This window comes from Narcine bancroftii, chromosome 7 (assembly GCF_036971445.1).
Source record: "Narcine bancroftii isolate sNarBan1 chromosome 7, sNarBan1.hap1, whole genome shotgun sequence".
Classification (NCBI taxonomy): Eukaryota; Metazoa; Chordata; class Chondrichthyes; order Torpediniformes; family Narcinidae; genus Narcine; species Narcine bancroftii.
In genome coordinates this window covers 171,258,867-171,271,052 of record NC_091475.1, presented here as the reverse complement: position 1 = coordinate 171,271,052, position 12,186 = coordinate 171,258,867, and positions in this window count along the sequence as shown.

Sequence of the window (12,186 nt, the reverse complement as noted above, 5' to 3'; positions counted from 1 at the left end):
GTACCTCACACCACAAAAATTACATAAAACTAAACCAGAAATCTCAGAAATGTGCTTTAAGTGTGGTGTAGAGACTGGAACCTTTATACATTCAACCTGGCTGTGTACAAAGTTGACATCCTTCTGGGAGGATCTGGGAAACATTCTGAAAGGAAATTACAAAGGTGGATTTTCCACTGGATCCAGAGTTGTACCTTCTGGGAAACATTGTGGACATGAGTTTTAAACTGTCCAGGTACCAAATTCAGTTTGTGAAAATCGCCTTGTCGGAAGCCAGGAAGTGTATAGAGGTTACGTGGAAGTTCAACTCCCAACTAAATATTACATGATGGAATACGGAAATTCAAGAGTTGTATTCCCCTGGAGAAAAATTTGAGGAAGAAATATGGCACATTTGTGTGGCAGCCTTACCTGTGGCACATTTGTGTGGCAGCCTTTCCTGCAGCACATTGGTGCGCAGATGTAATTAGATCCCTTTTCGTTAAAGTGAATACAACCACCATGCCAGTAATGAAATGCTCTTGCATTTGTTCCTTCTTCTTTTATTTTAGATTTCTTTTGGGCTCTTAAGGGTTTTTGGCTTTAATGATATTTTGTTCCTTGTATTTATTTAGTTTATATAACCTATTTTTGTATTATATTAGGGTGAGGGAGAAAGGAGAAAAGGATAGAAGATTAAAATAGACTCCATGGTGTGCACTACTATTGAAAAAAATGTTTTAATTGGATTTATGAGTCTTTGAAAATCAAAAATAAAATATTCAAAAAGAAGACAAGAGACCAAAGAACTAACCAATCAATTTCTACTGCAGGGGAATGAGCAAAAATTAGGCCCCCTATTCAAAGAGATGAGGTTGACCCACATCTATTTGCACACAGCTGCCTGGTTTAAAGTGATAAGCAAATGGTTGATCAGAAGGTGTGGAGTGAGCAACTGGTTGAAAAATGAACATTCATGAGCTACACTTTAGGGATAATTGATGATCCATAAAAAATATCACCCAAATTATTAAATTAGAATTGATAAATAGCTGTGAGATGCTTGGCTTCAGTGGAGCATCAACAAAGCACAGCAAGCCATAGGGAAGCCCCAAGCATCAAAGTACCTGTGCTGCAGAGCCTCAGCATAACGGCTGAGAACCAGGACAAGCAGACTAACAATTGGCACTGTGATGTCAATGGCAACATGGCAGACAACCCTAAGAAAGTCCAGAGGGACATTGTAACCCCAGGGGCAGAGCTCTTGAGCACTTCAAGCTCCACACTGAGCTCTTCAGTCTCCAACGCAGCAGTTAACACATGCTGAGACCATTCACTTGGAACAGATAAATAGATACAAAAAAATAGGAAAATCGCGACAGGAACAGAGCCATCAAAATCTTTAAGATGGATCTTTAAGACAGAAACTTAAAACAGAAGAAATATAAGGGATATCTTTCCAGCTGGATCATATCATCAGGGTTCTGCACAACCTCTCCAACATGATGATGATTTCACCTGCTCTCCTTTCAGAAAGAGGAAGGGGAAGACGAGGAGGAAGATTTAAGGGGAGGCCACAACCTTTTGCTCAAACTGGGAGTGATGGTCTAATTCTAGTCCAAAAGTAAAGAGCCAAACCAAGCCTAATCACCCTGCTGGACCTTCTTTCTGAAATGATCCTTTCAGATTCAGGTAGATAAAAAAAAAGTATGAAAAATTGAAAACAAAATAAATACTCTAAACCATACTTTAAAATGATTTTGTGCCACAAAGTGCACAAACAGAATCATCCTTACTTATTCTCTGTAAGTCTGTTTCATATTCCTCCGACTACATGTTGCTGATGGACAGCTGCTGATTCCTGGTAGGAGTGGCCACAGAGGATCCTGGGAGATTACACAGAACTCGTACTTGATGGTGATCTGGGTAGGCCACCACCTGAAAGATTGGCAGGAGTATAAGTCAAGGGCTGTCACCTGTTAATATGTGGATTGTGGAGGAACACCAGGCCTCCCTGTCTGGAACATTGTGGATTGTGGTGGTCATGTGACTTCCCTGTCTGAAACTTATTTGAAATTCACATCATCTGCCAATCAAGGTTGCTCTCTGACCACCCATTCGTGCACACCTTATTACTGGCTTGTTTAAATGACTCAGTGTCATCTTTGGCCAGCTCAGAACAGTATAAAATATCAATCCACACTATATTTCTTTCTTTCTGCCTCTTGGTCCAAATCCTGGATATTGCTCCATACCAGGTTGCTACCGAAGGCATTGCTGGAGGATCCATTGGTAAGGTGTGCACTACACTTAAGTTGAGCTGTCGTATTGCAGTAGATCAGTGCTTGCAGAGAACTGCACCCTCGTTGGTACAGGGAATCTGGAGTGTATTTGAAAGTCCCTGTCTGTGAAATGTGTACATGTGAGGAAGCATGATTAAGATAGGTGGCCACTGGTATCAGAGTCCAACTTGGGTCCGATGTGAATGTCTATATAGTTGTTTAGTGGTAGAGTAATTAAGTATCTTCAGGCTGACTTCCAGGCCAAACATTTTGGCAGTTTCCGCAAAACAGGACGTCAAGATGATGGAGCGGAGACAACGCTGGTGGAAGGGTTCTAGGAGCCGTAGGTGATGCCGGTAGAGGACCCATGATTCGGAGCCGAACAAGAGTGTGGGTATGACAACGGCTCTGTATACGCTTATCTTTGTGAGGTTTTTCAGTTGGTTGTTTTTCCAGACTCTTTTGTGTAGTCTTCCAAAGGCGCTATTTGCCTTGGCGAGTCTGTTGTCTATCTCGTTGTCGATCCTTGCATCTGATGAAATGGTGCAGCTGAGATAGGTAAACTGGTTGACCATTTTGAGTTTTGTGTGCCCGATGGAGATGTGGGGGGGCTGATAGTCATGGTGGGGAGCTGGCTGATGGAAGACCTCCGTTTTGGAGCGCCTTCATCCCTAACATCGAAGTACTCGAGATGGCAGAAGCCGACAGCATCGAGTCCACGCTGCTGAAGATCCAGCTGTGCTGGGTGGGTCACATCTCCAGAATGGAGGACCATCGCCTCCCCAAGATCGTGTTATATGGCGAGCTCTCCACTGGCCACCGTGACAGAGGTGCACCAAAGAAGAGGTACATGGACTGCCTAAAGAAATTTCTTGGTGCCTGCCACATTGACCACCGCCAGTTGGATGATATCGCCTCAAACCGTGCATCTTGGCGCCTCACAGTTCGGCAGGCAGCAACCTCCTTTGAAGAAGACCGCAGAGCCCACCTCACTGACAAAAGACAAAGGAGGAAAAACCCAACACCCAACCCCAACCAACCAATTTTCCCCTGCAGCCGCTGCAACCGTGTCTGCCTGTCCCGCATCGGACTTGTCAGCCACATTCGAGCCTGCAGCTGACGTGGACATTTTACCCCCTCCATAAATCTTCGTCCGTGAAGCCAAGCCAAAGAAAAGAAATTAAGTATCATTTGACATCTTCCCCTGTTTGTTTCCCTGGTGTTCAATAAAGTTACCTTTGATTGTAACACTTGTGTTCAGACTTGTCTCACTGTGAACCCACCAAACTTGATATTTTCCAAACACATTACCTCAAGCCACTCCCTCAGGAGCTTAGATTACCAGTGAATAACAATTGAAAATGTACTATTTCAAAACCCCAATTGGAGATGAATAAGATAAAATCACAAATACTCAAGGCAAAATGGCAGAAATCTTCCTGGCTAGAATCAATGATTCCAAGCAAAATGTCAGGTTTCTACTGTTAAACTTTGGACCTATATGAAGGTATGACCAAGCTCCATTGGAGTGCCAAGGGAGGGATTCCCGGGAGTTTCACTTGGGAATCTCCTCTCCAATCCTATTCCAGCACCAGATAATAGACCCACTGATTTCAATGTGAATTTAAGCACAGGAAAATAACTTTTTAAACTATTTTACTTCCATTTAATATTTCTAATTATAATGTTTTAATGATTGCATTTCATTGTTCATCTCTTTTTTATAACATTAAAACATTTTAATGATCATATTCCTCTGAACTCTGAGATTTTAAAATGTTACAGATTGACAGAAGGCAAACTTCAAGGGCATGTTCCAGGTGGTCACTGTACACATTATCTGAAGCTTAGTAATCCCCCCTAACTGGCAGATGCAGAGTGCCGCCAGGATCATCCCTGTACACCTGGACCAGCTGTGGGCCACCAGGTCACTAGCAAGTCCAGGCAGATTAGTTTCATTACTTGCCATAAAGAAGATCATGGAAACCTGGAACAAGAAATTAAATAACTCCAGTTAGAATTAAAAAGAGAAATTGTAAATATTAAATGTAAGAAATTAAATGTAAAATAGTGGGTGGGGGGGGGGTGGCAACAAGAAGTCTTCAGGTGTTGGAAAATTGGAGCAATGGACAAAATGCTGGAGGAACTCAATGGGCCAGGCATCATCCATGGAAAGCAATAGAGAGTTGATGTTTTGGGCCAAAAAACCCTTGATCAGGAATAGAAAGAACCAGGCAGACACCTGAATAAAAGGGTGGGGCGGGGAAGAGAGGGAGGGGGGAGGAAAACAGGCGAGCAGGTGATAAAAGAGGTTAAAAGTGATAGGGGTAAAATCCACAGTACAGATAGATTGTATTCACATGTATCCGAAAGCAACTGTTGCAAGTTAATCCAGCCAGCATCCAACTGTTGTATGCCCTATGGTGAATCTGTTTAAGTGGTTGGTGGAACTCCTAAAGCAGCATCACACACACACACACACACACACACACACACACACACACACACACACACACACACACACACACACACACGCACACACGCACACACGCACACACGCACACACGCACACACACACACGATGTCTCTGTCTCTCTCAAACCCATATTTAAGAAGGCAAATAAAACACACACAGGGCATCCTAAAAAAAAAATCAACATTATACTAATGGCTTGAAAAGGAATTGAAATCCATTCTGAAGGATGAAAGAGGAAAACAAATAGAAACTCAATTAATTGACTGTCGATCTCATTGAATCCTTTGGAAGTATGACAGATATTCAACAAGAGTAATGCAGTCAATAAAATTTATCAATGCTTTCTCGAGTCCTTCAAGATCATGTAATAAAACTAATAAATGAAGTCAGGCCATGTCAATTCAGAGAATCATTTCAGCTAGTTGACTGGCTGAAAAACTGAAGACAAGCAGAATGGACAAGAGAAAGCTACTCCATAAGGCAGTGGGTGGAAACTCAGGGATGAGTGTTGGGTCTGCTCTTGCTGACAATTCATATTAAGGATTCAGACTTTAGAACCAAAAAATGTAAATTTGTTGGCAAGACAAAACTGGTCACTATTGGAGAGAGCCACAACAGATTGCAAAAAGGTATCAACCTGTTGACTAAATAAGGCTATAAAAAGATTCAAACCAGGCATGATTTTATTTCTAGAGGAATAGAATTGAAAGGAGAGATGATGTGAAATTTGTGCCAATATTTCTTTTAGTGTTCGTGAAGGTTGAGTAATAGGGCTTGGTGAGTAAATCTGATCAATTAGACTGTATTTACATAGAAGTAAATTAATAAGGGAAGTACTTGTGGTTTAGATTGAACCAATTTATTATTGATGCTGAGCCTTCTTTCCAGCATAATGATCTTATTATCACTGCCTAATATTCTATATTGGGAAAATTTGTTGGGAGAAGAATAATATGGATTTATTCTGCATTTGACTCTTACATTTCAAGTATATATGTACACAAATGCTCACGGTTCACTTGCTGCCCCATGCAAAATGCCTATCTGAATGACTATAAATATATATAGATTCACCACACTTATTCTCTCATTAAAATAGTCTTTACATACTATTTTGTTGGATATGCACATTGCAAAATGTGGATAACAATAAACTCATCACCATCATCATTTCAAGTGACTCTTCTCTTCCTGGATTTCTCAGACTCAGGGATAGGTTTGTGGTAAACTGCTGTTATACTATAATTTGCTGCTGCCGACTGGACACGCCTCCGAGACCTTTGCATGCTCCCCTTTCCACCCTACCTTGATCAGTCGATGAGGTTTATAGCTGTCCCAGTCTATAGTTAATAAAAGCTTATCATTTTCACAACTTTAGTCTTTTGTGATAACTGATGGAGCATCAAGGCTAGTGACCAATATCCAGTACAAGTCCACAGATTCATCCAGAAGCTCATCGATACTTCTGCCCATTCTGTTTCCTGTAAGGATTCCATTCCATTCATCATCAAATCTTTTCTGATGACAAGACTTTCCACACAGATCTGAGAAGGAGACACAGCAGCTGCTCTTTCTATTCATCGCTTCCAGAGACCATTGCAGGCCTTCCAGGAGAAGCAGCAATTCCCTTCAAACCACAGCAAACAAGAACATCTGCAAATGCTGTAAAACTGGAGCCAACGTACAAAATGCTGGAGGAACCACATCTGAGATTTCACCTTAACAGTCTCCAACCAGATACATCAACGTCAGCTTCTCCAATTTCCGATAACCTGGCTCCATATTTTTTATGCTTCCTCCCCCCACCTATATTCACCCATCACCTGCCAACTTATTCTTCTCCCCCTTCTGCACCCTTTTACTCTGGCTTCTCCCTTTTTTTTTCCGAGTCCTGCTGAAGGGTTTCAACCTGAAACTTTGAATACCTTCCATGGATGCTGCCTGATCTGATGAATTCTTCCAGCATTTAGTGTGTTGCTCCCTTGGAACCATCTGTTTTGCTTCATTACAAATGGTAATGCAGTAAACATGATGTATGACAATCAGCAATGTGATCTCCTCTATATTGGAGAAACCAAACCCAGATTGGATGACTTCTTTACAGAACCTCCATTCAGTTCACAAAAGTGACTCTGAGCTTCCTGTCACCTGTCACATTCACTCCCTGTCCCACTCTCATTCTGACCTATCTGTTCTGTTACTTCCTGTATTGTTCCAATGAGCCCTATTGCTGAACAGAACTGTCTATGCAGAACCATGGAGGATGCATCATGCTGGGGCCCTCTAGCATTTTCTGGTTTTATTTTGGATTTCCAGATTCTATATTTTTTAAAATATCTTTGTGGTTTTGTACATTTCTATCCAATTAATCAACTCTTTAATATTATCCTGAAGATGACATACTCCACAGTCCAACTAACATGGTTCTCATTAATGTGCAATTGATGTTTTCTCTGAGATGATCCTTCAATATTATGAATTATGAATTAGAACTTATAATGATTCATGCCGAAATCTGCTTAATTAAACATATGGTTGATGATAAAATACAAATTTACAGAAAGAGGGAATCAGCATTGCATTGGGAAAAAATGTCCAACCTCAGCACATGAAGCATAATAAGCTTCTTCAGTTCCTTGTTGGAGAAGCAACTTGTGCTGCTGTCTCACAGCTTGAGGCACCAAGGCTTCATCTTAACCCTTCATGCTGCCGGTTCAGCTTCTATGTTATCTCCATGACTATGTGGATTTCCTTTGGATGCTCTAGTTTCTTTCTATATTCTAAAGACAAATTATATTATATGACGGATTATATTATATTTTATATTATGTATAGATATGTTTTTAAAGGAGATAGATTGTGGGGGTAGTGTAGGTCACAAACAAACACTTCATAAAACAGATCTCATTTAAAATGCAAGAGCTTTCCTCAAACCAGACAGTCCAGGCCCAGTGCCTTTGTAAAGACAATAAAAACTGCTTTGCTAAATGTTTTCAAAAGGAAGTGCAAATAGAAGAACCCAAGCTCAAGAGACTTCACAAGTAGGTTTAATTGGACATGCTGTGGAGTAATGGATTATTGTTTTGAATGCAACAGATGAACGGGCTCAGAAGATTGGGTCTGGTGCAGCATTTTGTCTGGTTGCAGTTTGCTGTTCTGAGAAGATCATGTGGTCTCGCAAGCAGAGAGAAAGTAGAGACAAAATAAGCTTTCTCTGAGGGAGAGAGGGAAAGAGGGAGAGAGGACTGGTTTCTGCAGTCATGACAAGCTGGCAGCTTGTTGAAACCCCATTTTGAAGATGGATTGTGAGTTCTGAGTTCAGCCTGTTGAAAACCCTTGTGGTCCATACAAGAGGAAATGGCTGGCTAGAATGTTTCACCTGAAATAAGGGAAACAAAAGGAACTCTGTGGTGACCTGCTGAAGAAGAGGTTATCATTTGGAAAACCCTGATGGGGCAAGTTTCTTCGGCAAGACACTGGTGACTGATGGAAGTAAATCAGTTCATGTGTGTCCAACAAGCAATGAATCTCTCGCTGAAACTGACAAGAACCTTCCTGAGCAGTAACCATTTAAGCACCAGAGTGTGGTAAAAATTCATAAACGTTAAATTCTGTGCACAGTATAAGAATTGCCTGTTACTGATGAACTTGAAGGAATGAGAAGTGAGATTGGACTTAAATTTCTGAACTTATACACATTACATACATGTGAGCTTAGAGTTAAAAGGGGGTTAAGTTAATAGAAGTAAGTTAAAGTGTGATCCTGTTTTTATGTTTAAAAAAAATTAAAAATGACTTTTGTTTAAGTAACCATTGTCTTGGTATCTATTGCTGCTGGGTTTTGGGGTCCTCTGGGCCCATAACGATACATTAAGTATACTCTATTTTAAACCTTGCACTCAACATTAGTAAAACCAAAGAGATGATTGTGGACTTCAGAAGGAAGTCAAGGTAAAACAACCCAGTCTTCATCCAGGGCTCAGTTATGGAGATAACTTGAAGTCAAGAACTTCAAATACCTGGGTGTCCATCTCTGAGGATCTGTCCTGGAGCCTCCATGTTGAAGCAATCATAAAGAAGGCTCGCCAACGGCTATACTTTGTGAGGTGTCTGAGGAGATTGTCACCGAAATCTCTCAAAAACTTCTACAGGTGTACCACGGAGAACATTCTGGCTGGTTACATCACTGCCTGGTACTCTCAGGACGAAAATAAACTATATAGGGTTGTTAACTCTGCCTGTGACTTAACTCCATTGAAGACACCTACATGAGGGTGGTGTCTTAAAAAAGCAACCTCTATCCTCAAAGACCCCCACCACCCAGACCATGCCCTCTTCATTCTGCTACCATCAGGAAAAAGGTATAGGAGCCTAAAGACATGCACTCAATGGCACAAGGACAGCTTCTTCCCTGCTGCCATCAGATTCCTGAATAATCAATAAACCAAAGACGGTGCCTTACTTTTCATGCACTAGTATTTTTGTATTATTTTTATAGTAATGTTGTAAGATGGTTCTAATATGATGCTGCCACAAAACACTGAATTTCATAACTTGTTCATGACAATTGATTCTGATATTGTTTAATTGCAGAAAGAAACAAATGGCAGTTAATAGGAAAATGTGAGAGAATAAGTTAGAAGGGTACTGGAAAAGAATGTAAGAGAGAGAATAAATAAAAACAGTGCATGAAAAAGAATCAAGACTATGTGAGTTAATGTCTGTGGTTCACTGTTCATTCAGGTATTTACTGGCAGTGGGGAAGAAGCTGCCTTTGCGCTGCTGAGTGCTCATCTTCAAGTTCCTGTACCTTTTTCCCAATGGTAACAGAGTGAAGAGGGAATGGCCTGGGTGGTAGTGGAGGGTAGAGGCTGCTTTCTTAAGACACCACTTTTCGTAAATGTCCTCAAATGGAATGATGATGTGATGTTGAAGGCTGAGGTAACAATCCTCTGGAGTTTTTTTTTCTTGTCCAGAGTGTTGGGACCTCCGTACCAGACAATGATGCAACCATTCAGATGCTCTCCATGGTACACCAGTAGAAGTCTTCGATGACACACTGAATCTCCTCAAACACCTCACAAAGCGTAACCGCTGGCGAGCTGGCTTCATGACTGCATCAACATCAACAAGTGAATCCAAATCTCAAAAAGAATAAAAATAGTCACTGAGAACAGAAATGCTTCAACCTTGGGAGTCACCTTGAAAGCAATACAATCAGTGTTCATTTCAACTCCTGCTCTCTGCTGTAAAGACGGCTGAGGAGGGTTGAGAAGCGTGAAGAAATGATCAATAATAATGAGATGCTTTAGCACTTCCAAGTAGATCCTGTGGGATGTCTCTGAATTGAAAAGAGGTCATGCACAACTTGAAAAAATTAAGTTTGATCTCAGAAAATGGTTAAAAAAAATATCCTGAGAGAATCAAGTGCCAATTTCTGGACAATAGGCAGGAAATCTTACCTTCAGTAGGAATGCATCACATTTCTCAAGGCAAGTGAACATTTCAGTGAGTAATTAAGCATTACAGAACAGTGTCTGGTCTCTGCTGGGTTCGCTAATTACAGTAGTAATCGTGATTGCAATGCTGAAATGATTTGATTGACCCAATCCTCTTCTACAATCATCCTTTAAATAAAGACTAATGAAATTAAATGAAGACAGTTGATGGTGGTTTAAGCAAAGATGTGGGTGGGTACAGAGGAGAGAAAGAAAAAAGGATGATCCAAAGTGAGGCAAAGTCCTATAGAAACAAGAGTCCCAGATAACCATCAAAAATCTCCACAAATTCTGCCTCACCTTCTGATATTTACAGCATTTTTTACAGATCTCCAACAGATATTGTAATCAACTGTGTTTTGCTGTGAAAGAGTTTCTCAGAATTAATAAAGTTTATCTATGAATAAGGATAATTGGTGTGAGATACCAGAATGTAACAAGTGCTGAGGACCTGAACTCCTACAAGAGGCCAAGTCTTTCCAGAACAGAGGGAAAGGAAAGGTGAATGTGACAAAATAAAGAATCTGCTCATAATATCCATGCACTAAATTACTTGTGAAATATTACAAAATCATAGCCAGTCGTTACATTGGATTTCAATTGAATATTACAAAATTTCAAATAAAAAAAGTTTATGATTTTTTTTCCAGGAGAATGGATTGAACCTATGTTTAGTGTACACAATATTATTGTATTAGGTATAAGGGCCACACCAGGTCTTCTTCCTTCTGTGTGGAGGGGCCACAGAGGCACAGACTGCCCCACATGAGGACCATCTGCCAGATGTGCTTATTAAAAGTGTTTCACCAGGATTAGTGTATCTCTCTGCACCCTAGCAGGGGAAGCTGGGATGGCTTGTCAATATTATGTATTGATTAACAATAGATTTCATTTCTGACTCTCTGACTGAATCTCCACAGATTTTTTTTTGTGCACAGCTTGCAAGTGCAATTATCTTTAGTTTTGTCTTTGATACTAGGGTAAAGAGGAACCCATATTTCTGTTCCCAGAACACCAAAATACAGAGCAGTGAGGCAGAGGGGATGATAAACAGGAGAGGGTAATTAGAGGGGAACATGCCATAGAGAGACAAGAGAGACAAACTGTGGGCTGGTACAATGTGTCAGGAATCTTGTGGGTGAACTCTAGAGGTAGGGTACAGGCTAGCAGGGGTAGGATCAGTGCTGCCCATTGTGTCAGCTGAAGGCCATGATCAGGATACTTTCTGCCAAGTCTGATGCGTATGCTTAATGGTGGATGCGTGGTCAAGCCTGCCTGATCAGAGGCTATAAGCAATGATGATGGAACTTCCATGCTCCTCATTCTCATGCAGGAGACTGTAAAGAAAGAGGAGACGATGATTGCCACTCTGGAAATCAAGTGAGGTCCTATACAAGGGCCCAGCAACAATTCCATCACACAGTGTTCATTGGTTCAAGTGGCACAGAGACAGTCTCACCCTGATCCAACCAGACCCATGAACAAATGTTTGGTGTCACAAGGGAGGCAATTCAACTGGTAGCACAGTCTTACCTACAGACGAGCCATCCCAGCTTCCCCTGCTAGGGTGTGGAGCCAACTCATCTGGTACAAGAGCTTCTCCAGGATCATCACGTATATCAGCTATATGGAAAAGGGAATAATAGCCTGGAGACAGAGAAGGGAAACCTTAGACCACCTACAGCCACTAAAGAAACTTATCAGGAGATTTAACATAATAGACAAATGTCACAATTGTAATTTATGTTTTACTTGATTTTTCTTTCATCAACTATAAGAGTGCAGTGAACTGGGATTCATTGGTAGTGTGTCTGCTGATGGCTGGCCCCAACTCCCGGCTCCATCCCCATCTGCTCACTTATAACCCTGGTTTCCTGCCTAAACTCAGAACCCTTCTGAAGATTATGGTGAGACCCTACCTTTAGTTAGGGTGTCCATCTTGCTGCGCCAC